The sequence below is a fragment of the Bos indicus genome, chromosome 12 (assembly GCF_029378745.1).
Source record: "Bos indicus isolate NIAB-ARS_2022 breed Sahiwal x Tharparkar chromosome 12, NIAB-ARS_B.indTharparkar_mat_pri_1.0, whole genome shotgun sequence".
NCBI lineage: Eukaryota > Metazoa > Chordata > Mammalia > Artiodactyla > Bovidae > Bos > Bos indicus.
This window is the reverse complement of record NC_091771.1, coordinates 31213529-31239820: the sequence shown is the minus strand read 5'-3', so window position 1 is coordinate 31239820 and position 26292 is coordinate 31213529. Positions and strand designations below refer to the sequence as shown.

The following is a 26292-nucleotide window of genomic DNA, read 5'->3' as shown; positions in this document are numbered from 1 at the left end:
TATGCCAGCAAATTTGGAAAACTTAGCAGTGGCCACAGGACTGGAAAAGGTCAGTTTTTATTCCAGTCCCAAAGAAAGGCAATGCCAAAGAATGCTCAAACTACTGCACAAGTGTACTCATCTCACACGCTAGTAAAGTAATGCTCAAAATTCTCCAAGCCAGGCTTCAGCAATACGTGAACCGTGAACTTCCAGTTGTTCAAGCTGGTTTTAGAAAAGGCAGAGGAACCAGAGACCAAATTGCCAACATCCACTGGATCATCGAAAAAGCAAGAGAGTTCCAGAAAAACATCTATTTCTGCTTTATTTTATTATTATTATTTTTAAATCCAGGGACGGGAGCTACCTTATCTCCTCCATGGCTTCTGGCTTAGAGGCAGGGACATTGCCAGAAGCGTCGACATGCTGCCTGCCTGGACCCGCAGAACGCTCCAGGCACTGCTGCCGAGGACGCCCCTGCGGAGGTGAGCAGGAAGCAGCCGCGGCCGCCGCCGGAGCCGGGCCTGGCTGGGCGCTCAGAGCTCCGGCCGGCTGCGGGAGACCGAGACCAGTACCCTGGGGCCGCCTAAAAGAGCTGACAGAGGAGGCAGGGGGAAAGAGAGAGAGGGAGCAGAAGAGAGACAGAGAGACTGGACCAAAGAGAGTAAGAAGTCTTAAATAAGAAAAACAGACTGAGACACACAGGATAGAATAAGAAAATATAATGTGCATGTGATTGGAATTCCGATGGATAGAATGGGGAAAATCAGTATTAGAAGACGGTGTTGGAGAATTTTCTAAAGTTGATAAAAGATAAGAATTATTAGATGCAGGAAGCACAATAAATCACAGAAAAGAGAAATAAAATGAAATCCACACCTTGACATAAAGAAGTTAACTGAAAAACAACAAAGATGATGGGAAGACAGTAAAAGCAGACAGAAGTGATGGGTCGCTCCCAAAGGAATAGCGACAAAATTGGCAGCTGACTTCACAGCAGGAGCAATGGAAATGCAAACAGAAAGTGACTGTTAACCTAGAGTTGTGGACATGGGTTAACTATCATGTGAAGGTAGACATGAAATAAAGACATATTTAGGGCTTCCCTGTGGCTCAGATGGTAAAGAATGCAGGGGACCCAGGTTTGTTTCCTGGGTCTGGAAGATCCCCTGGAGAAGGGAATGGCAATCCACTCCAGTACTCTTGCCTAGAGAATTCTATTGACAGAGGAGCCTGGCGGGCTATAGCCCATGGGGCCGCAAACAGTCAGACATGAATGAGCAACTATACTTTTTCTTCTTTAGGGAGCCAAACTGCAAGAGTATTTATCACCAAAAGGTGTCCACAAAGAATTTTTGATGATGTATTCCAGAAAAAAGGAAACTTATCCCAGAAGATGTGAGAGTCAAGAATGAAGAATAAGCAAACACTGACTGTAAAATAATAATAATAATAATAATTCTAATTTTCAAAGGAAAAATTTCAACTAAAATGTTGCATGATGTCATGTAAGATGGAGAAATGATAATTGAAGAGTTTAAAAGCCCTTTATTGTTCAAGAGAAGCACAGAGATATAAAAATTTAGAATTTCCATTTACCTATTCATATTACAAGCTTAAGAATAATTACTGGAAGAAAAAAATAGAATGTCTAATTCTTATAACAGGAAATATAAAACAATGGAAAATTTCCCTTAATCAATCTAAGGGAAGCAGAAAAGATACTAAAAAAAAAAAGACCAGTAGAAGGTTCACAATTAAATAGCAGAAGTTCAGTTCAGTTCAGTTGCTCAGTCATGTCTGACTCTTTGTGACCCCATGGACTGCAGCACACCAGGCCTCCCTATCCATCACCAGCTCCCAGAGTTTACTCAAACTCATGTCCATTGAGTTGGTGATGTCATCCAACCATCTCATTCTCCTGTCGCCCCCTTCTCCTCCTGCCTTCTATCCTTTCCAGCATCAGGGTCTTTTCTAATGAGTTGGTTCTTTGCATCAGGTGGCCCAAGTATTGGAGTTTCAGCTTTAGCATCAGTCCTTCCAATGAATATTCTGGACTGACTTCCTTTAGGAAGGACTGGTTGGATCTCCTTGCAGTCTCAAGAGTCTTCTCCAACACCACAGCTCAAAAGCATCAATTCTTCAGTGCTCAGCTTTCTTTATAAAAATAATGGTTATAATTACACACTAGTTATTTAGTAATTAAATGAAGCATATTTACAAATGAAAAGATGGAGATTGTCAGATTGAATATAAATAACCAGATGTTGCAAACTTATAGACAGGGGGCAGTTCTGAGAAAGCCTTGGCAGGATGAAGAGGAGTTTTGGAACTAAGGCTGCCCCGTAGATGGGTCTTAAATGAGGCAGAAACGGCGCAACCCCAGTGCTCCCACCATGGAGGAACTTCCGGGGTGAGGCGTGACCCAGGGGTGAGTACCACCATGGACCTGAAGATGTGACATCATCAGTTACTCTCAAAATGTGAGAAGCACATGTCTATGGCCACCACAGAGAGAGGGGTCTCCACATTTAAAAGAGAGGCTTGGGCCAGCTTTGTAGGTTTTGCTGAGTAAGAGTTCTGCTGTTTTCAACTGAGATTTAGGTAGAGGAGAGAGTGATTAGAGAGAAGGTTGGTAGCAAGAATTATAGGGTGCTCTGAGGGAGAGGGGGCAGACCAGTCACTTCATGCAAAGAAAGGGGTCTGGAGAACTACCTGGGAAGGTTGGCAGGGATCAGCTGGGGTTTGGGGACATGTATGAACTCAGAAAGTCCTGACTCCTACATGGTAAGCTTCAAAGAGCCAGGCTGGTCAAAACTGCCTGCGACCAGGGAACGAGGAGGGTGTGCAGCTGTGGCCATGACCTGGATGGACAGGGTGGAAGGCAGCTGGGTCCACCTGCTTGGACACGTGATGCCTGCAGAGAGAGGTGCACGTTCAGTGAGAAGCTCACCTGGAAGCCAGGACCAGAACAGGCTCCCCACTAAGCCATCTTGGAGCAGCTAGTCTGCACGAAGCCAGGGGAAGAGGTGAACAAAGAAGAAAACGGCCTTTCCCTTCCCCAGGCAGGCGTGTGAGCTATGGGCCCACTGGGAGCTAGTGGCTGGCAGGAGAGGCGGGAGGCAGGCAGGCTCAGGTGCAGTGAGACCACAGTTTGACTTGGATTGTACTGGACTTTTTAATATCAGAGAATCAGACTGTTTATTAACAGCTGAAAGTGACAGGAAAAGCTATGAAGTCTGCCCTAGATTCTTCCCGAGGAGACAGGAGATCTGTTAGAATAATTTTAAAAGACAGTGGTGTGGGAAAAGGTACTGTACCATTTCGTGATTTCCCTTTACCAAGTAGTCCAGTGGTGCTTCAAATATTAACTGGTGTAAAATACTGCTTAATGCGGCAATTAGGACTGCTGCTGCTGCTGCTGCTGCTGCTGCTGCGTCACTTCAGTCGTGTCCGACTCTGTGTGACCCCAGAGATGGCAGCCCACTAGGCTCCCCCATCCCTGAGATTCTCCAGGCAAGAACACTGGAGTGGGTTGCCATTTCCTTCTCCAATGCGTGAAAGTGAAGTCGCTCAGTCGTGTCTGACTCCTAGCGACCCCATGGACTGCAGCCTTCCAGGCTCCTCCATCCATGGGATTTTCCAGGCAAGAGTACTGGAGTGGGGTGCCATTGCCTTCTTCGGGTAATTAGGACAAAGACTCCTAAAAAGTTGAAAGTGAAAGTGTTAGTCGCTCAGTCTTGTCCAATTCTTTGTTATCCCATGGACTGAAGCCTGCCAGGCTCCTCCATCCATAGAATTCTCCAGGCAAGAATACTTAAGTGGGTGGCCATTCCGTTCTCCAGGGGATCTTCTTGACCCAGGGATCGAACCCAGGTCTCCCTCATTGCAGGCAGATTCTTTACCAACTGAGTCACCAAGAAAACACTTCTAATTAGGGCGGGGACCAGCACCCACATTTCATTTTTATAAGCGCAAATGCTTATCCCACTGACATTTGAACCCGAGGCAGCGGAAGTCCTCTGACCTGGCTCACCTCTTGAAGCCTGCCACGCGCACTGCTTCGGGAAGCCGGGAGCACTTCTTTGAGAAATAAATTAACATATTTATTCCTGAGAGGCTCTCTAGCACCCCTCGACGAGTGTTAGCCGCACTTGGTGTTTATTAAACACAGATGAACCCGATTCTCGAAAGAAACGCCTGCATTTTTCGCAAACCTTCCAGAGGTCAATTTGGGGCCCCTCCTGCATCAGGAGTCCCCGTGCCCTCCACGTTCCTCGTGCTGGGTCCCAATTCCTGCTGCAGCTCATACTGGAAGCTGTCCCCAGGGGAGAAGAGCAGACCCCACTCCTCGAAGCCCCCTGCCCCCGGGGGCGCCGGGACGTCGGGGGGCCGCGGCGGCGCGGAGCCGGAGCGGGACGGCGCGCGCACGGCGGCCCCGGGGCCGGCAGAGGGCGCTGCGGCCTCCCCGGCGGGGCTGCGGGGCTGCGGGGCGCGGGTCCCTGCGTGTGCGTCTCGGGGAGGCCTGGACGGGGAGCGCGCCTCTCCACCCGCCCGCCCGCGCGGTCCCCGCCGCCCGCACCTCTCCGGCCAGGCGCGCGGGGTGCGCGGCGCGCTCCGAGGCCCGCGCTTCGCCGCCCCCCTCTCCCACCCCGCCCCGCCGCTTCTCTTTGTCCCGGCAAGGCGGCCGGAGGGGCGGCCGCTGCATCCGTGAGGGGGCTTCAGCCTCTGGGTCCGCGCTCCCCCGCCTCCCCCGCGCTCAGAGCCTGGGCGGTGCCGGCGCGGGGTGAGCGCGGGGCGCGAGCGGGCGTGGGCGGGCGGCGGCGGGGACCGCGCGCGGGGGGCGCCCCTGCCTCCTCCGCCCGCGCCGCCGCTGCCGCCGGCTTCTCCCCGCAAGTTTGTGGCCCCCCCACCCCCGTCTGCGGACCTGCGCGGCCGCTTGGCCGGGTCCAGACCTGTCGCCAAAGAGGAAAACTCGAGCTGGAGGCGGAGGAGGCGTGCGGGAAGCCGGTCCGCTATGAGCCTCTCCATCAGGGCAGCGTGGCTTCCTGGGCACCTCCCGAGGCTCTTTCCCACCCAGGTGAGCGGAATCTCCTCTGCCCCGTCCGTCTGGGTCTGGAGGGGCCCCGGGGCCGGCGCTCTCGGACCCTGCGCGGAGCCGGGGAGCGCCCGCTGCGGGGGCGCTGGGCGGCGCGGGGTGGATTTGGGCTTTTCTGCCATCCGAGCGCTTGCTCTCTCCTCCCTGCATCACCTGCTCCGGCTGAGGTTTTTTTTGCAGCTCCTCCGGCACCTTCGCGTGCTGTCAGGTTAAACATCCTCTGTTTTCTAAGGGCTGGTAGGTTGGTTCAACCGAATCCCTACCTCTCCATCCCCCCCACCCCACAACACCCCCAGCTTTGGATAATTTGTTCTGCCTCTTCGTCTTAATTTAGTATGAATGTGTTATTTCCTTTGAGCTGTGTAATGGTAAAGCAGCGAAGCGGTTTGCTACATCCATTTTTTTTCTTTCTTTTTTTTTTTTCTTCATTCTGAGCCTGTGCACAGAAGGAATTTCAGGCGCACAAGTGATGTTACTACCATTCTATTTTAAATACAAACACGGAAAGAAGTACTCTTGGCAGGGTACCAAAGGCGCCTGTACTCTCTGTTATATAAGTGCTTTTAAAAAAAATATTTGCTCATTGGTAAAGTTATAAAAGGGATTACCAGAGCATCTCTGAAGAGGGTGAAGAGAAGTCAGAGCCACAATTTCTGCTTTAAACCAAAACTTTCCAGGAAGATGAACATGGTCTTAGCTGGAGATAGCCTTAAAGATAACATAGAGTCCTTTCTTTGAACTCATTAGGTAAAATTGTAAAACGTTAAAAAAAAATAGAATAGTTTTGTAAAGGCTCTTGAGAGACTTGGTGAAAATTCTTTAACTACGTATTGATAGTAATAAAAAAGATCCCGCAGATATTCTTTGTGGCTTTTAAACTAGTGACTTATTTTATTTTTTATAGCTGATGGAAACTTAGTAATTATGAGCTGCCAGTTATTAAAGATTTAAATAACCTTTAATATCTCTACTTGTGTTTATGGATTTTTTTTTTTCAGGGAAGAAGACAGAAGTAGGAATATCAAGTGTACTGTTGTCTGGGTGCTTCCTTTTGTGACCCCCACCTCAGTGTTCTATTCTAATTGGGTTTTGGTGATGGTGTGATATTTGGAATGTTAAAAACTCCTTAGTGATTCTAATCTGTAGCTGAGGTGAGACCCATAGGATAGCACTGTTTCTTCTAATTTGTCACTTTGTAGCCAAAGGTGTCGGAGAAGGCAATGGCACCCCATTCGGATACTCCTGCCTGGAAAATCCCATGGACAGAGGAGCCTCGTGGGCTGCAGTCCATGGGGTCACTGAGGGTCCGACATGACTGAGCGACTTCACTTTCACTTTTCACTTTCATGCATTGGAGAAGGAAATGGCAACCCACTCCAGTGTTCTTGCCTGGAGAATCTCATGGACCGGGGAGCCTGGTGGGCTGCCGTCTACGGGGTCGCACAGAGTCGGACACGACTGAAGGGACTTAGCAGCAGCAGCAGCACCCCAAGGTGTGGCTACAGTGGTTTAAAGAAAGTAAAAAATAAGTGGTTAGAAATATGGGGAGAGAAAAATGGTATAGGAAAGGAGATATGTTGAAGAATTATAGCATGTTCACTTCTGTATTTTGTCAAAATATTTTCTTGATTTTTTAAAAATCCACAAGGAGTAGTTGATATTGTTGTTTAGTTGCTAAATCATGTCCGACTCTGTGTGACCGCATGGACTGTAACAGGCCAGGCTTCTCTGTCCATGGGATTTCCCAGGCAATAATACTGGAGTGGGTTGCCATTGCCTCCTCCAGGGGATCTTCCCGACTCAGGGATCCAACCTGTGTCTCCTGCGTTGGCAGCTGGGTTCTTTACCACTGAGCCACCAGGGAAGTCCCCCGGTAGTTGATGTTTATCGGGACACATGGTCCCCTGTTGACTAAGTTGGGGAGTGAGACATTTCTCTGTGCAGAAGTGACAGTGACATTGAGTCGTGGTATCAAGATACTCCTTTCTGTTTATATGGAAAGACAGTCAAGTCTTATTAAAAGATCATTCTCTCTATCACATTCAACACTCATTGAGTGAATACATACTAGCCAAAAAAGTGCATAAAAGCTTTTATTGTCTTTAAGATTGGAAAAAAACCTGGCTGCTGAATCAGTGTTTTCTTTCTACCTTATGTAATTCCCAATATTGCAGTCTAGGGGTGGATCTTATGGGTGGTTTGTGAAGGCTTATGTAAGAGCTGCGACTATGCTTTTCGTATTCTGTGAAACTCCCTGTTTTGGCTATTACATAATTGACACAGTGCTGGATCGGAGAAGCCCAAACAGGGAAAGGATGTACAAGCCCAGCCCAGCACAGGCGCTTTCATAATGAATCGCTGCTGCCAAATTAGAGGGAACAGCAGGGACGGAGGTTTGTGAAAGAGAGATAAGAATAGCGTCCAGAGGACCGATGTAAGAGACGACAGTTCTGCTTAGCGGTTTTCTGGAGATTTTAATGCTGCCGTATTAACCTCTCTAGCCTTTTGTGTCTCCCAGCAGAGGTGCCTTGACTGGAAAGCTAATGAATGTTAAGCTTCAGGGTCCCTTACTCTGGCTCCATCCAAGCCCCCAGGAGGGACACTGGCAATGTGCTCCCATGGCCACAGAAGTTTGCATTTGTAATTATGGATTTTTTTTTTTTTAAATAAGGAAGACACTCTCTGCCTCTCACCTCCCGTACGTCATATAAATGTAAGGCTCTACAAACCCTGAATCTCCCCTGTTTCCTAATTATGTTCAAATGTTAACTTTCAAAAATGCTTTTTCTTATTTCAACATCTGAAGTCTTATGAAAAGACAAAAAAACAAAAATCTGGCCAATATTGTAGCTGAGCTGCCGAGAAAATGCAGATTGCTAATACCAGGGCTGAGTGGTATTATCAGGAATCAGGTGGTTACCTGGAGAACCAGCTCTGCCTTGTGAACACACACACACAGGGACTTTTTTGGATCTCGGTGTGAGCCAGAGGCAGAGAAAAGCTGAGACGGAGGCGGGTAAGGAAAGAAAGTGGGTTAAAGCTCTTCCACATCTCAGAGAGATGGCTGCAGAGGGGAAAGGGAGAAAAAAATGAACTACCAGAAGCTGCTTCATTAATAAAGTTAATAGCAACAGATAGCATCAGCTCCATAGGAGACCTTCCTATAAACTCCTTAGGCTCTGTCTTTAATATGAATTCTAAACAGGGAGCAAACTCAGGCCTGGGAAATATCCTGCAGGAAACAAGTGCAGGCTGGGAAGGGCTGGGATGAACTACTGAATTGTTCCCATTAGCAGTTTTATGGATAAATGGAAGACTGTAATGTCCACCACAGGAATGTTTGGGAGGGGGTTGGTTGTTGAAATGGGTGGAGGGTTTTCCTTTTCTCTGAAGTATTTCTACTTCATATCTGAATTAAGATTCCTCAGATCTTACCATCTTGACCCCTTCCCACCAACCCTCATACCCCTTCCAGCCGCTTATTTGTCCATCCACCCACCCATCCCATTTACCTGCCTACCTAACCTCCCACCCACCCACCCACCCACCCATCCATCTACCCATCCATCTATTCACCCATCCACCCATTCATCCATCCAGCTTCCCACCTATCACCCACCCACCCATCCATCCACTCACCTACCCATACATCCATCCACCCACTCACCCATTTATCCATCCAACTACCCACCCATCACCTCCCCACCCATCCATCCACTTACCCACCTGTCACCCACCCATGCACCTGTCCATCCACCCATCCAAACATCCATTCATCCATCCATCCATCCACAAAGACACTCCCTTTAACCAAACTTTAGTTTGGCTTCTGGAACTGTGTTGGTGCTTACGAGGGGGACCTGGTGCTGTAGGCAGGCTCATGGCCAGTGCTTCCCCACAATAGCACTCACCCCTCTAATTCTGTTGCGGTGATTTCTCAGACCTGCCCTGGGATCCTCCTCTTTGGTCATGTGAGGTTGTGTTCCTCTTGGGCCTTGGGTGGTGTTTTGGTTTGGGATCAGGTACGGCTGAGGGCTGTGCAGGGCAGCTGGAGTCCAGTCCACACCACTACATAAACCAGGAGTAGAGGGGAGGTTGTCTGTCTTCGTTGATGGTTCCCACTGGCTTGTAGGAGAGCGGCTGGCAGGAGAGTCTCATTTCAGCCCAGATTCCTGCAGTTCCCTTGGAACAAGTGGTTAAGTGAAAAATGCTGACACTGGGAACTCCACGGCTCTTTCTTGGGGGATATCAAGAACTTAGAGCAACTTTGGAGGTGAAACTGAACCCCAGAGAACCTCTGGGGCCTGAAGGTGTTGGGGTTGGTTAGGGTTTGAGAGGGGGCGAGTGCTCATTGGCTGGTGAGGCTCCTGTGTGCTCGGATGGCCACCCCGTGTGACTAATCAGAAGACGTGTGTGTTGACTTGGCAGCAGGTGGTCGTGGATCCCTCAGTGGAAAAGCTGAGAAGCCAGTAGGGGAGCAGCGAGCAGGAACTCTCTGCTGGAGAAAGGCCTAGCCTTCCAGGGTGCACGGGGGATGGGGTGGGGGACAGGATCCACAGCTGTTTACTTCATCAAGCCATTAGCGAATAATCATTTCTATCCCTGACACAGCCAAGGAAATCCTCCTTGTAGATTAAGTCTCCTTGGGTTGTTCGCTGGCGGGTTGGAGCATAAGGGCGGCCTGGAGGAATGAGCACACAGGTAAGTGGCATTAGGAAGATGGCATGAGTAGGAGGTTGACAGGTGGCATTTGGAAGGTTGTGTGTGTAGGAGGCTGGTGGGCTTACCTCTTCTCTGTGCCTTTCATTTGCTGTGCATGGTCTCTCACATGGCCGGCTTTTCTCACGTCGCCTACTGTGTTTGGAAAATGGGGGATTGAAGGTTATTCCTGGCTGTGTTATACTCTTTCCTTAGCTTTTGTAAGCGAGCTCTCTTCTTATTGGCTGTTGTTATGTAATTGTTGTTGTTCAGTCACTAAGTCATGTCTGACTCTTTGGGACATCAAAGCATGCCAGGCTTCCCTGTCCTTCACCATCTCCTGAGTTTGCTCAAACTCGTGTCCATTGAGCTGGTGATGTCATCCAGCCATCTCATCCTCTGTTTCCCCCTTTTCCTCCTGCCCTCAGTCTTTCCCAGCATCACAGTTACATAATGAATCAGTTACATATACTGTGCATAGTGGTAATATGACACTGTCTTAGTCCCTCTGGACTGCTGTAACAACATACATCAGACTGGCGCCTTATCTACAGCAGACATTTATTCTCACTGTTGTGGGTTCTGGTTGGTCCAGGATCGTGGTGCTGGCAGGTCTTCTAAGGGGCTGCTTTTTGCTCTGTCCTCACTTGATGGAAGGAGCAGGCCAGACGCTCTCTGGGGCCTCTCTTATTAAGGTACTAATCCCATTCATGGGCTTCCCAGGTGGCACTAGTGGTAAAGAACCTGCCTGCCAATACAGAAACGTGAGAGATGTGAGTTCGATCCCTGGATGGGGAAGAGCCCCTGGAGGAGGACGTGGCAACCACTCCAGTATTCTTGCCTGGAGAATCCCATGGTCAGAGGAGCCTCGCCAGCTACAGTTCATGGGGTCCCAAAGAATTGGACAAAGATTCGCTGAAGCGACTTAGCACGCTCATGCAATCTCATTCTTTTGAAGGTTCTGCCCTCATGATCCACTCATCTCCCTAAGTCCCCACCTCGTAACACCATTATCTTGGGCATTAGGTTTTTACCATATGAATTCTGGAGAAACTCAAACATTCAGACTGTAGTATATATTTAACCAATACTTTATGTATGGAAACGTATTGATTTTAAGATATAATTGTGTAACTGGGCACTTTTCAAGCTTCGATCAATTCTAACCTCTTTTTGGTTATTTTTCTTGAATTTTCTAGGTAGACAATCATATCATTTATAGGTAATTATTATTTTGGTTTCTTTTGTTATTTCTGTTTCATGTTTTATTGCCAGAGTTGAGACTAGATAGAAGAAGAGATTGTTAACTCAGTCTGTTGAGTGATTTTTTAAAATATAAGATTGAGTTTTGTTCTCTAGGTTGGTGTGTTTCTCCTGTCCCGTAGCGGGTAGGTTGTATGGCCCCTCAGGATTTCTCGTTATTAGTCTTGTGATGCTTCGTGCACCTGCAGACTCACTGTGCAGGAAGTTCAGTTTCCTTAGACAAACAAAGCAGTGTGTACACGTAGTCGTTAGAGGTGAGGCAGCAGTGCACGTGATGAGGACTGAGCCAGTATTGATGACAGGTTGATGTTGACTTGGAGAACTTTGACTCACCTGCAGAAATGAAAAGCCAACATAGTGTATTAGCTTCTATAAAGACCGTAATAAGGCAAATGCATTTGTCCAGAAGCATGCTAGTATTGATATAGTGATATTAAGTGCTTTTCAAAAGTAATATGGCTGAAGCATGGAGTACAGAGCCTTGGATTATAAGAAATGGCAACGAAACAGCAGAAGCAAATAACGAACACTTCATAGAGAAGTTACATTTTTATGCTTGACCAGACTTACTGCAAAATACTAATCTGAAAACTTAATATGAGCACAATTGCTGTTAAATGACAGTGTAAGAGAAGTAATCTCAAATCATCCAGAATTAATTGTCTTTGTACAAGGCTGTTTGAAATTACTCAAAATAGCTTCTGAAAGCAGACAACCCTTCTTTACACACAAATAATTGCCTTCTCGGGTTGTAAATGTTGCTGCATATTAAACCAAGCATATTTTTGTACCTAATTCTTATATTTCTATCAACTTATTTTATGGGGAAGCCAATTTGAGAACTGAAATCATGCAACAGAATAACTGTAGTTGAAATGAATATCTCTAAGCTTGATGCGTTTTGTCTTCGTGTTGCATAATATCTTAGGAAGTGTGTATGACAGACATGCCAAAAATTGCATTTAATTTCCTAAAGACTCTAGTATTAACAAATTTTATATTAGTTTAACTGGTAGCTAGTAATATGTTTTATACTGAGAGAGTCAATATGCTTCTACCAGCAGAGGAAGTTAATTTAATACAACTACTTTGAGCTCTGCTCCCAAACTTCATACTGAATTTTTTCTGCTGTGTTTTAGAATTATCATTTTGACAACTATCCAAGGTATTATAATGGAATGTAAATGTGAGTTAGAACTAATATCTCAGTTTGAAGAGTTAAAACAGAAGAAAGCAGATATGTGGTCTGAAAATCACCCTTGTGCAGGGTTGGGACTAGAAAGAGATGAGTCAGGCAGTTGCCTCAACCACAAAGTGTAAGGGGGTGCTAAAAACCTAAGCAATAAAAATAAACAATATTTTAATATGGTTAAAAAATGAAAAATAATGCAAAAATTCATGAACTAATTAGCAAACATTTTAAAAAGACAAACATTTTAAAGAGTCTTTTGTGTAAGACTCCAATATGGCATATGATGACTAATCATGTTACTGATAATATTTAAAAAAAATTTTGCTGATCGTGTTTTAATTTAAACTTTTGGTATTGTTCATGAATTTTTTTGCATTAATTTTTAATTTTAAAAATATCATTTATCTTAGAACCACCTCTGGAATGTTAGAGTAAGGACATTCTGTAAATTCTTTTTTTCCAAAACAGTATGAGAACAAAATTTCACTGAGTGAGGCAAAAATTGTCAAAGCTGAAACAAAAAGACTCTTAGAAGAAAACACAGAAGTAAATTTTCGTAATCTTAGATTAGGCAATGGTTTCTTAGTATGATACCAAAAACATAAGTAGCAAAAGAAAGCACATTTAGGTTGGGCTTCATAAAAATGGGTATTAGAGAGTATCATCAACAAAAAGCCCATAGAAGGGGAGCAAATTTTTACAAATTATGTATGTAATAGATAGATCAAATAGATCAAGAATGGTTGCAATTCAGTTATATAAAGATAGAAAGTGAAAGTCGCTCAGTTGTGTCTGACTCTTTGCGACCCCATGGACTATATAGTTCATGGAATTCTCCAAGCCAGAATACTGGAGTGGGTAGCCTTTCCCTTCTCCAGGGGACCTTCCCAACCCAGGGATCGAACCCAGGTCTCCCACATTGCAGGAGGGTTCTTTACCAGCTGAGCCACAGGGAAGCCCATATAAAGATAAACAACCCAATTAAAAGTTGAGCAAAGACTTCAAGTTGATATTTCTCCAAAGAAGATATACTAATGGCAATTCTACCTATTAAAAGGTGGTGAGCCTCGGTTATTAGGGAGATGCAAATGAAAAGTACAACGAGATAATCACTACTCTCCACTAAGATGGCTGACATAAAAAATACAGGCAACACCAAGTATTGATGACTATTGGAACCGTGATCCGTTGTTGGTGGAACTGTGAAACAGTGCAGCCACTTTGGAAAATTGTTGCTGGTTACTCAAATTATAAACAGAGATATAATATAGCCAGCAATTTCCTTCCTAAGCATATACCTAAGAGAATTGAAACTTATATACCAGTTTGTGTGTAATAGCCCCAAACTGGAAACAGCCCTGGTGTCCATCAGCTGATGAATGGGTAGAATGTGGCATGTTCATACAGTAGAATGTTAGTCATTCATAAAAAGGAGTGAAGTACAGTCTCATGATACAACACGTGTGAACTTGGAAACATTTTAAGTGGAAGAAGCCAGACATAAAAGGCCACATGTTATGTGTTCCATTTATATAAAATATCTAGAATAGGCAGATTTGTAGAGACAAAATAGATCAGTGGTTGTCAGGTGCTGGGAGTAGGGAGAATAATGGGGTGCCTGCTAATCGGGACAGGGTTTCTTTGTGGGACAGTGAACATGTCTTCGATTTTGATAGTAACAAATGTAGTGAGTCTGTTAAAACCACTGAATTGCACCCTTTAAAATGGTACATTTTATGGTATGTTAGTTGCATATCAGTTAAGCTGTTATTTAAAAATGTATTCATCTTGGTTACTGCGTTTTTTGCTTCCTCTTAAATTTCATGCCAGAGGCAAAAGCTTTGTCTCATCTTAGACCTGACCCCTGTGTTGCTTAACAACAGGCTTGTTGCCTTTCAATTCAGTCAAATATCTAGGTCAGAAGATCAGAAACCTCAGGAAGGTTGGTCCTTATGTGTGAAGCAGCAGCAACTGATACTAGAGAAGGAAACTCCAGTGAGTTGGTAGAACCTTGAGAGCAACATTCAGAAAACGAAGATCATGGCATCTAGTCCAATCACTTCATGGGAAATATATGGGGAAACAGTGGAAACAGTGTCAGACTTTATTTTTTGGGGCTCCAAAATCACTGCAGATGGTGACTGCAGCCATGAAATTAAAAGATGCTTACTCCTTGGAAGAAAAGTTATGACCAACCTAGATAGCATATTCAAAAGCAGAGACATTACTTTGCCAACAAAGGTCCATCTAGTCAAGGCTATGGTTTTTCCAGTGGTCATGTATGGATGTGAGAGTTGGACTGTGAAGAAAGCTGAGGGCTGAAGAATTGATGCTTTTGAACTGTGGTGTTGGAGAAGACTCTTGAGAGTCCCTTGGACTGCAAGGAGATCTAACCAGTCCGTTCTGAAGGAGATCAGCCCTGGGATTTCTTTGGAAGGAATGATGCTAAAGCTGAAACTGCAGTACTTTGGCCACCTCATGCGAAGAGTTGACTCATCGGAAAAGACTTTGATGCTGGGAGGGATTGGGGGCAGGAGGAGAAGGGGACGACAGAGGATGAGATGGCTGGATGGCATCACTGACTCGATGGATGTGAGTCTGAGTGAACTGCGGGAGTTGGTGATGGACAGAGAGGCCTGGCGTGCTGCGATTCATGGGGTCGCAAAGAGTCGGTCACGACTGAGCGACTGAACTGAACTGAGAGCAACATTGTGTGAGCTTTTAGTGGGGGCTTCCCCAGGTGGCATTAATGGTAAAGAACACCCTCCTCCACCCACCCACCCACCTGGTCAATGCAGAAGACATAAGGGACATTGGTTTGAGCCCTGAGTTGGGAAGATCCCTGGAGGAGGGCATGGCAACCCACTCCAGTGGGTTGAATCCCAAGGACAGAAGAGCCTTGTAGGGTACAGGCCATGGGGTCACAGAGAGTCAGACACAACTGAAGCAACTTAGCGTGTGTGCAAAATCTGTGCGTCCAGCAGGGCCCTGCTGCGTATCAGTCATGGGAATGCCATCTGGTGTTCATGGCTGTGTAATCACTGGGAAAAGCCAACAGCATCGTAACAGATATTTGTTTTTAATTTTCAACTTTTTATTTTATAGTGGGGTATAGCTGATTAACAATGTTGTAGTTTCAGGTGAACAGCCAAGGGACTCAGCTGTATATATCCATGTATCCATTCTCCCCCAAACTCCCCTTCTGTCCAGGCTGCTGCATAACATTGAGCAGAGTTCCCTGAGCAGTAGGTCCTTGTTGGTTTTTCCATTTTAAATATAGCAATGTGTACATGTCCATCCCACACTCCCTAACTGTCCCTTCTCCCTGTCTACCAGAAGTTCGTTCATTCTCAAAGTCTGTGGAGCAGATTGTTTAATAAGGAGGAGACAGACTATACTTTACAGAGTAGCACTGTCCAACAGAAATACAGTGTGAGCCACATTAATGTTTCTAGTAGCCATATTAAAAAGGAAAACAATAGGATGAATTTAAATATATTTTGTTTAACTTAATCCATCCAAAATATTGTCTTCAGATAAGTGATATTAAAAATAGGGAATGAGAGATAGATAGATGGTCTAAAAAGAGGTCAAAAGGTTTATTTTGCAACTGACTGCAAGTTCATACAAACAAACAAACAAAGCAACTTAACAATAGGAGCTCATTTAACAGGTCTCCTGGTAGGAGGGAAGATTATTTAGGTGCTTTCTGCTCCATTTTGGAAGAAGGCACGGCTTGTGAACATGTGGGTTTTTGTACACCGGTTCTCACACGGCCTCTACGCCATTAGTTTTAGTCCCGGCAGCGCTGGGCGCCCCGTGTGACATCCATAGCGGTAGGGGTGGTTGTGGTGGGGTTCATAGCGGTAGGAGGTGGTGGGAGTGCTGGTTGGGAAGGTCCTGAGATAGACGGGTTACTGAGTATATTATTAAAAATAATGTAATAACGTAGCCGAGAGGGAGTTGGCAGTCAATAGGGACCAGGTGGGAAGAAGGAACCAGAAACGTGCTCTCAGCCCTTCCAAATGCTGGAGGCGATTCATTTCTTGTCTTCTAGGTGCCCTGAAGATGTGCTGGGTTGGAATGGAAACAGTTTATACCGAGACTCCCTGATGCTTCTCAGAAAAATGACGTGTGCACAGCGATAGGTAGTTTTGAAGATTTAATTGTTTCATAATCACTGGGTTTTCCAATTCTGTCTATTTGCTTGTTTGGAAAAATGGTAAAATTGTCATTTCTGCAGGTAATAAAATGGTTGAGTAACAGTAATTTTATATGAGTCAGCCCAATAATAGTAGGCATTCTGTGGTCTCTTGCAGTAGCATTTGGGAGGAAAATTTGCGTCTTTTCTACCACCTAAAAACTATTCCTCTTGCTGGGCAATTTAGAGAGGAAAATAAATTTTGCTGATTTATTTTGAAATATAGTTTTATTAAGGATTTAATTAATATTAATATTGTTAATATTGTAGGATTTATAGTTGCTCTGGCTTTTTATTTCTCCTGAATTCTAAGAATATAAGAAGCATAACAAGTATAAATTTGGTGCAATTTAAGAAAATTAAGATCTGGAAAATGGACATGATTATTCATGTATCAGAGGTATTCTTCCCTTGATAAAAGCCTTAAGTCCTTAAGATCCTTCATTTATATGGTGTATTTAAGAATCGGTTTTCAGATCATTAACTACTTGAGGGATTAAGATAGAAAGAAAATTGAAGTCATGTAATCCATTGAGGATTAATCTCAATGTAAGATTAAGTATCTCTGAAATCCTAGCCAATGGAAACATGGTGCGTTTATTGAAACAACTCCCATTATGAAGAGCTTATTTGTGGCGCAGTTATTGTCTAGATTCAAGAACTCCTGCACTGACTGTACTTTCCTAGTGAGACGCAGCGTGTAGTGGAGTGCTGTTTACACATCCCCGGATCCTCCCCTTTCTTCTGAATTTTCCTGTCCCTTTTCCCTTTAAGGTTTCCACACGTGAATTGTCAACTAGGGCCAACTGTCACCAATGGCAGTAACACTGCTTTTCTGTGCGTCAAGGTAAGTTTACGTGGGTTTCTATTCAATTTATAGTTCCACTTGACTGGGACACGCAGTTGCCTCTTAAATGTTGTGTGAGACTTCTTGGTACTCCAAGTAAATCGCTGGTGGTGAATTTGGGTAAATATTATTAATGATGCAAGTGAATTAAACTGGGTTTTCATGTGAAAGCGTAATTTAGTTTTGCTTTTTTTAAGACGTGAGAATTATATTCAGACATGGATTGGAACTCCAGTTCAAGCAACGTGTCTTGTTAATGATTTTAAAATTGAGGAGTGTGTCTATAAAGACATCTTTTTCGTAGGGGTAATTAATCTTTTTCAGCGACAAAAGGTTGTGGTGTGGTTGTTAACATGTGTTGAGTAATATCAGTTGACAGAAATAGGACGAGATGATGCAGTCGTTTTTAAGGGCTTGCTTTGATTAGAGAATGTGCTTCTTGAGAGAGAGAGACCAGATTGGGAGGGAAAAAGTTAATGAAATGCAAACAGAGTTCATTAAATGATGCATAGAAGCTTTACTGAACCACCAAGATTGCGGAAAGTTTAAAACATTTGAGACACTTGAGAGACACTTTTCTGAGGGCTGTTCTAGCCCATATGGCATTTTGTCCAAATTTGACAAAAGCATCTCTTCCATGGACCTTTTACTTCCATCTGATGGAGAATGGTAGAACTGCACTAATTTTAAGAACGAGGTACTTTATTGCCATATGCTGGAAACTTGTAATATAAATAAATTACCCATCTTTAAGTCATTAAAGTTGCGATAAAAATACAGACAATTTTTTAAATGACGTGATTGGAGTCCCCTTGAATGCGGTGGCCTTGCAAAGTTTACAGCCCTCTGTGAACTGTTGTTTTGTTCTCTGGACAGATTGTAAGGAAGGGAGGCTTTTTATTGAGTTCTACTCCTTAAAGACAGGAGAAAGAAGTAATAGCTTGGGGTGTGGCTTTGATTGGACACTTGGATTGATTGAAAGAAACTTATCAGAGGGACAGTGGCTACTGTAGGTTTGGAGGCCAGAGGGGTGGCCTGGGTTTTCTAGGCGTAAAACTCAGGAGGGAAAACCTAAACCATGTTTTAAACCAAATTAATGACCAAGTTAATGCAATCCTTGTATGGAAAGTTATGACCAACCTAGATAGCATATTCAAAAGCAGAGACATTACTTTGCCAACAAAGGTCCATCTAGTCAAGGCTATGGTTTTTCCAGCGGTCATGTATGGATGTGAGAGTTGGACTGTGAAGAAAGCTGAGTGCCGAAGAATTGATACTTTTGAACCGTGGTGTTTGAGAAGACTCTTGAGAGTCCCTTGGACTGCAAGGAGATCCAACCAGACCATTCTAAAGGAGATCAGTTCTGGGTGTTCTTTGGAAGGAATGATGCTAAAGCTGAAACTCCAGTACTTTGGCTACCTCATGTGAAGAGTTGACTCATTGGAAAAGACTCTAATGCTGGGAGGGATTGGGGGCAGGAGGAGAAGGGGACGACAGAGGATGAGATGGCTGGATGGCATCACTGACTCGATGGACATGAGTTTGAATGAACTCCGGGAGTTGGTGATGGACAGGGAGGCCTGGCGTGCTGCAATTCGTGGGGTCACAAAGAGTCGGACACAACTGAGCGACTGAACTGAATGCAATTTAGTGATAGAGAATGTGTGCTTCAAATTTCAAGCACTTCTAAGGTGGTTTTATTCTGTAGGTCATCGTCTCTGTAATATTCTTATTCTTAAGGACTATTTAAACTTGAGTTTTGGTGGGAGAAATATCAATAACCTCAGATAGGCAAATGACACCACCCTTATGGCAGAAAGTGAAGAGGAACTAAAAAGCCTCTTGATGAAAGTGAAAGAGGAGAGTGAAAAAGTTGGCTTAAAGCTCAACATTCAGAAAATGAAGATCATGGCATCCGGTCCCATCACTTCATGGGAAATAGATGGGGAAACAGTGGAAACAGTGTCAGACTTGATTATTTTGGGCTCCAAAATCACTGCAGATGGTGATTGCAGCCATGAAATTAAAAGACGCTTACTCCTTGCAAGGAAAGTTATGACCAACCTAGATAGCATACTGAAAAGCAGAGACATTACTTTGCCAACAAAGGTCCATCTAGTCAAGGCTATGGTTTTTCCAATGGTCAGGTATGGATGTGAGAGTTGGACTGTGAAGAAAGCTGAGCGCTGAAGAATTGATGCTTTTGAACTGTGGTGTTGGAGAAGACTCTTGAGAGTCCCTTGGACTGCAAGGAAATCCAACCAGTCCATCCTAAAGATCAGTCTTGGGTGTTCTTTGGAAGGACTGATGCTGAGACTAAAACTCCAGTACTTTGGCCACCTCATGCGAAGAGTTGACTCATTGGAAAATACCCTGATGCTGGGAGGGATTGTGGGCAGGAGGAGAAGGGGACGACAGAGGGTGAGATGGCTGGATGGCATCACCGACTCGATGGACGTGAGTTTGAGTGAACTCCAGGAGTTGGTGATGGACAGGGAGGCCTGGTGTGCTGCGATTCATGGGGTCGCAAAGAGTTGGACACGACTGAGCGACTGAACTGAACTGAACTGAATTGTTGGGCGTATCCATAATGGCTGACTTTTCCTTACTGCTGGGTTTTTGTAATTAATCTTTGGATGAGATAAAAAGCTGTTATGTTGTTGTTAATGGGGGCTATTAATTGACAAATACAGGGTAAGAGAGATACAGCAAAGTGTTGGGCCCAGAGAGAGGGCTGTGGGTGGAGAATGTGACTGATAACTGAACTGTAACTGAGATTAAAAAAAGGACAGATAGGTGATGGTGCTAGTGTTCTTGGTAGCTGAGGTCATGGGTAGAGGTCATGGTGATTGTTGGCATGGTCAAGATGGTGGTGGCAGCCACTGGGACGCTGATGAATCATACAGAGGAAAGGACTGGGAAATGGAAATGAAGCTGGGCCATAGACACAAAATATGTGGCCAGGGAAAAAGCTTTTTCTTTCTTGGGTGCTGATGACCGAACTGATTAGAGGGAGCTCTGAGGGGCTTCTCTGTGGAATGATAAACACATTCTGTTATGGTGTCAGTTATCCATCTCTTCCTCCCCTGGAGGAAACCCGCTTAACATAAGAATAACAATAAAGAGACCTCAGAAGGACTTCCCTGGCGGTTCAGTGCTTAGACTCTGTGTTCCCTGTTCTGGGAGCCCGGGTTCGATGTCTGGTCGGGAAACTAGATCCCGCACGACACAGCTAGAGGATCCCGCGTGTCACAGTGAAGATGGAAGATTGCACATGCCTCAACTGAGACTGGGTGCAAAGAAATAAATAAAAATAAATATTAGGGAAAAAGAGACCTCAGAGAATACTTGTAATTCCAGTGAACCTTGGTGTTTATTTCCCTTACCCCTGCCAAGGCCCACATTTCTTTCCTGTGTGTGTGGTGGGAGGGGCGGCGGGTGGGGAGTGGAGGGGGGTTGATCCTCTGAATACAAGGTAGAAGAATGTATGATCAATTAAAAGAACCGTTTATGTGATTTATGGAAAGAGGCCCTGGTGTTATTTATATCTGAAACCTCTCTTCCTGGCTCCCACCATATGTACATGATTGAAGAAAGAAACAATGTAGTTTTTTTTTTTTTTTTAATGAGTTCAGTGGCAGAAGGAAAAGGGGAAAGAGGATTAGGGAGGCTTATGTGAGTTAATTCCCCCCTAGATAATTGCTTAGCTGTGTGTTTCACTTTGTTTGTAGATAATATGTTTTTTTCTTTTCCTTTGGAATACCAAGGAAAGAATGAGAATATGATGTTTTGGGTCTAGTATTTGGTACCTGTGACTTTGAGCTAATAATTTCTTGTTCCACTGAGCTCAGATGGTAAAGAACCTGCCTGCAATGTGGGAGACCTGGGTTCTATCCTGGAGTTGGGAAGATCCTCTGGAGAAGGGAATGGCAACCCACTCCAGTATTCTGGCCTGGAGAATCCCATGGACAGAGGAGCCCGGTGGGCTAACTTCATGGGGTCACAAAGAATTGGTCATGACTTAACGACTAACACTTTCATTTTCATAGGGAGAATGATATTTACTACTAGGAAAGGTTGTGAAAACACCAGCTTCATAAATGTTAAAATGAAACAATGATATTTAAGAACAATCCAGTACTCTCATTATCATTAATCTTCATAAATTTGGAGTTGACATATTTTATCACTCTGTGATCCAAATAATTGCCTTGATTATTTTAATAAGAGATCCTTTCCGCTGATTATGTAAGGAGGTAGGTCCACTGCAGCAGGAGAGATGTGGACATAAACAGTAGCTTTTTAAACGGCAGGGTTAGTGGGTTATCATATGGTAGAAGGTGTTAGGTTAGGTGCATAGCACCATGTACATAGCACATTGCTAAATGGAGTGATGTGACTTTACAGTGTTTAAATGCTGGTTCTGTCTACCATTTTGGTGAGTGCTCACTTGCTTCAGTACTGTGTGAGCCCATGTGTATGTGTGTTTGTGTGTGCATGCTCAGTCCCTAAGTCATGTCCGAATCTTTGCCACCGCTTAGACTGTACCCCACCAGGCTTCTCTGACCTCATTGTTTTGTTTGTTTATTGAACACTGTATAAGGTAGGTGCTGCCAACACCCTCATTTTCCAGCTCACAAGTGGTGAGGGTTGAAGCTGGATCTTGCAGCCAGCTGTGCCCTTAACCACTGGCCTCTACTGCCTGCCTGGACATGGGACTGGGTTCCCTCCTGAAAGTCTTTTTTGTATCCGGAATTCTGTATCCCCCATTGTATGAAGCTTGATAGTGTCATAGACAGAACTGCTTGAAAATGGAGCAGATCATTCTGTCATCAGCAGGCACCAACTGAACAAGGCCAGAGGGATCCTAGATACAAAAATTTGTGGGACTTCCCTTATAGTCTCTTGGTTAGTGCTCTGAGTTTCCATAGCTGGGGGCCTGGGTTCCATCCTTGGTTGGGGGACTGAGATCCCATAAACCGCACAGTTTGGCCAAAGGGAAAAGAATACTTGCATCATATAGTGAGATGTGAGGAATTGTTGGTTATAATTTGTTTCCTAAAGACTTAGAGATTTTTAAGGACTTAATGTTTTTTTTTTCCCACCAAAGAAAGTCCTGTGAGTCTGAAATATCTAAATGTCAAATAGGACTGAAATACACTCAGATTTTGAATATGTAAAGAAACTTGGCAGTGCATGTATTTTATTTTCTGCATTAAAATGATCCTCAGGAATAGATTAGAAGCACCAGGGTATCAAGGTCCATTATTTCAGGGATATTGAGGTTAATCTTTTTCCCAATCCATCTTGTCCTTAGGAAGAAAACATAGGAGTAGAGACCAACCATATTTCAATATTTAAATCCACAGGCCCGGAGCCCAGAATGTTAGGAAATTGGTTGTTGGGGGTGAGGGGGGTACAGAGTCAATAGAAGTCATGTGGACAATCCCATCAAGATGATAAGAAATCACTTAGTCTTTTCTGTTGTCTGTTTTAAATGGTGCATAAGACCGCTCAGTTTTCCATGCACTGCTCTCTCAAACTGTTAGATACATGCTGTCATCCAGCCCTCTAGCTATGAATTAAATCTGTGTTCTGTTGGATTCGAGGCCAGATTTGATTAAACTAGGTCATCGGGGCACGCTCAGAGGGGCCTGGATCTCACTGGCAGTGTGCCATCTTTGGTAATTAATGGGTAAGCTGCCAGTAGGCAAATGCGATGGCTTCGCTCCTGCTATTAGAGACAGATAGCAGGGAACTGTGTAATATTTGAACAGGCGTCCAGTTTGTGATGAATTACAATAGGAATCCTGGAAAAGTTCCTGCGTTCCTCACTTTATGTCAGATGAGTTCATCACATTTAAAATGATCACAGAAATTACAGAAGGATTAAAAATGAATGGGTTATTCAAACATTTTCTGACGTTGCTTTAGCTTGGACATTTTTCATACAATGTGGATTTCCAGCCCCATCTTCCCTCCTGTCAGAAACACTGAGAACCTGTACGGACATCAGCCAGTTGGCAGTGGTTTCCTGGGGCAGAAGGTCAGGACTTTGTGTTGAGAGGTCACATGGAGATCCATTTCTAGCTCTTCTTTTGAAGGTTTAGTTTGGTTCTGTTCAACAACAGGAGCTTGAATTAAGTGGCTTTTTAAGATCTCCTTTTGCCTGCAAAGGACTTTGTGTTTAATTCATCCTCATATTTTTGTGGTTGTTATTCTTTGTACTTAGCATCCTGATTGCTAGAAATGCTGTGTGTATTTAGTGTCCATGTGCTAAGATGGAGACCTTTGTCTAGATGCCAGGAGAGGCAGAGAATGTCCCTGGTGGCTCAGAAGGTAAAGAATCTGCCTGCAGTGCGAGAGATCTGGATTCCATCCCTGGCTCAGGAAGATCCCCTGGAGAAGGGCATGGCAACCCCCTCCAGTATTCTTGCCTGGAGGATCCCATGGACAGAGGAGCCTGGTTCCATGGGGTTGCAAAGAGACATGAGTGAGCAACTAATGCTTTCACTTTCAACGATAGGAGGATGAATTAAATGGCTTTTCAAGATCTGCTTTTGCCTGAAAAGAACTTTGTATTTAATTCATCTTCATATTTTTATGGTCGTTATTCATTGTACTTAACTTCTTGATTATTAGAAATGCTGTGTGTGCTTAGTGTCCAGGTGCTAGGATGGAACATTCCTCTAGATGCCAGGAGAGGCTGAACGGCCTTTGCAGAAGTAGTTGTCACTCTCTGTGGCTTGAGGAGCAGCCTTGGTATGTAGGGGAGGGAGGGAGGTCTGTGCATTTTGTAATCTTGCTCCTGTAGGTCCAGCTTGTCAACAGAATGTGCGCTCCGTGAGGGCTGGCAGCCTGTTTATGCACTGCTATTTTCCTGGCACCTGGACCACTGAACGCCTGACACGTGCTGGGTGCTCGGTGACTCTTTATAGAATGAACAAGGCAACTTGGAAGCTTGTGGCTCTGGGAGGAGGAGTCCTTTCTCTTTCAACTCATTTCAAGGAAAGGAAGACTCACACAGTCCTTCTTTCTACAGCAGAGATATATTGAGAGACCACGGTAAGACCACACTTTGTTTAAGAAACTAGAAAGAGAAAAAAACCTTTATTCATGGCATATGTTACTCAGTGGAAGCCTTGGCTTTGTGGTAGAGCCCCTCATAAGTTGGGTTCCTCTTTATGCTCTTTTGAAAATTGAAGTATAGTTGATTTATGATGTTGATTTACAGTGTTGTGTTAGTTTCTTTGTTGTTGTTGTTCAGTTGTTCAGTTGTATCCGACTCTTTGAGACTCCATGGACTGCAGCGCCCCAGGCTTCCCTGTCCTTCACCATCTCCCAGAGTTTGGTCAAACTCATGTCCAGTGAATAGATGATGCCATCCAACCATCTCATCCTCTGCCGTCCCTTCTCCTCCTGCCTTCAGTCTTTTCCAGCATCAGGGTCTTTTCTAGTGAGTCAGCTCTTCACATCAGATGGCCAAAGTATTGGAGTTTCAGCTTCAGCATCAGTCCTTCCAATGAATATTCAGGGTTGATTTCCTGTAGGATTGACTAGTTTGATCTCCTTGTGGTCCAAGGGACTCTCAGGCGTCTTCTCCAGCACTACAGTTTGAAAGCATCAGTTTTTCATCACTCAGGCTTCTTTATGATTCGACTCTTACATTCATACATGACTACTGGAAAAACCATAGCTTTGACTGTACAGGCCTTTGTTGGTATTTACTTACAGTCTAACACCCCGGTTCCTTAGCAGAAATACAGGGCTCTTCATGCGTGCTGTGGTTCCATGTTTTATTTGTTTTTCTTAGTATATACTCTTTTTTTTAAATTTAGGTGCATAAATGTTTATCAAACATCTGACTTGTAATATTTACTATGCTCAATCTTGAGACCATAAAAGGAATAAAATTAGGTTTCTGCCTTACAGTCTAATGAGATAGCCTAGTAAGTAAACAGTGTCAAAAGAATGGTTTAAGGGAAGATCACCAGGGAGGCACAGAGGTGTGGAGCTCCCAGACTGCGCTCTCTGCATCCTTTCTGAGTCATTTGCAGTGAGTATATTTGAGGGCTGATCAGTATTGGTCTGATGTTAGAATTTTATACCTGCAGTACCACTTAACAATAGTTGCTGTACTGAAAAATAACTTTAGGTATTCTAAGAACTCCAATAGTCAAAAGAAGTGAATTATTCTCAGATAATAGCACCTAGTATGGCAGGAAAAGATACGGGTATTTTGGAAATATTTTCAGTAATGGGGGATGTGATCATTGAGTTTAAAAGGAAATTAAATTAGTCAGAAGAGTCTTCCAGTAAGCTTTCCTATGAGTTACCATTTCACGACATTCTAGTCCCTTCCAGTTGCTCAGCTGTTGATGAAAGAATTACGTTGGCCCAAATGAGCTAGATCTTGATGGAGGTGGTTTTGCTGTCTCTCCTGGAGACTGTTTGCCATCATCTGGGGACATTTTTGGTCGTCATCCTTGCTTGTTGGCCTCTAGTGTGTACTAGCCAGGGCTGCTATTGATCACTCTGTAATGCACGGGACTGCTGCTGCTAAGTCGCTTCAGTTGTGTCTGACTCTGTGTGACCCCATAGACGGCAGCCCACCAGGCTCCCCCGTCCCTGGGATTCTCCAGGCAAGAACAGTCCCCCATAAAGAATTTTCTGACCCCCAAATGTCAGTTGTTGGCAAAGTGGAGATTCTCTGATCTGGATAAATGGCCTGTATTTCTCGTATTCACTAGAAAAATTTACAAGATCCAGAATCAAATGCCCATAAGGATATTTTAAAAAAGATGATTTTGAACAAGAGGGGATTGGAGGCTAAGTAGGGGGTGGGATGGTGATGGTGAATTTTCACTATTAGCCTCTTTTCCTTTTTGGCTGTTCTGCAAATTTATTTTTTTTTGGTAACAAGCTTGTTTTTATTAGTTAATCTGTAAGATAAATTGTTTGATGATCGCTTAGCATATTTTGGAGACCACTGCTAGTGCGTCCAGTGTCTAGCA

The 26292-nt window shown here is 44.3% G+C and overlaps 1 protein-coding gene across 2 annotated transcripts in view; it reads left to right on the top strand.

Moving 5' to 3' along the window:
* The first annotated feature begins 4824 nt into the window (after window positions 1-4824).
* MTUS2 (microtubule associated scaffold protein 2) overlaps window positions 4825-26292 on the top strand; it is a 388875-nt gene continuing 367407 nt past the window's right edge. For both annotated transcript variants that reach the window (XM_070800225.1, XM_070800223.1), the window contains exons 1-3: window positions 4825-5059; window positions 16288-16378; window positions 17206-17278. The gene's annotated coding sequence lies outside the window, so the exon portion shown is untranslated. The remainder of the gene's footprint in view (window positions 5060-16287; window positions 16379-17205; window positions 17279-26292) is intronic.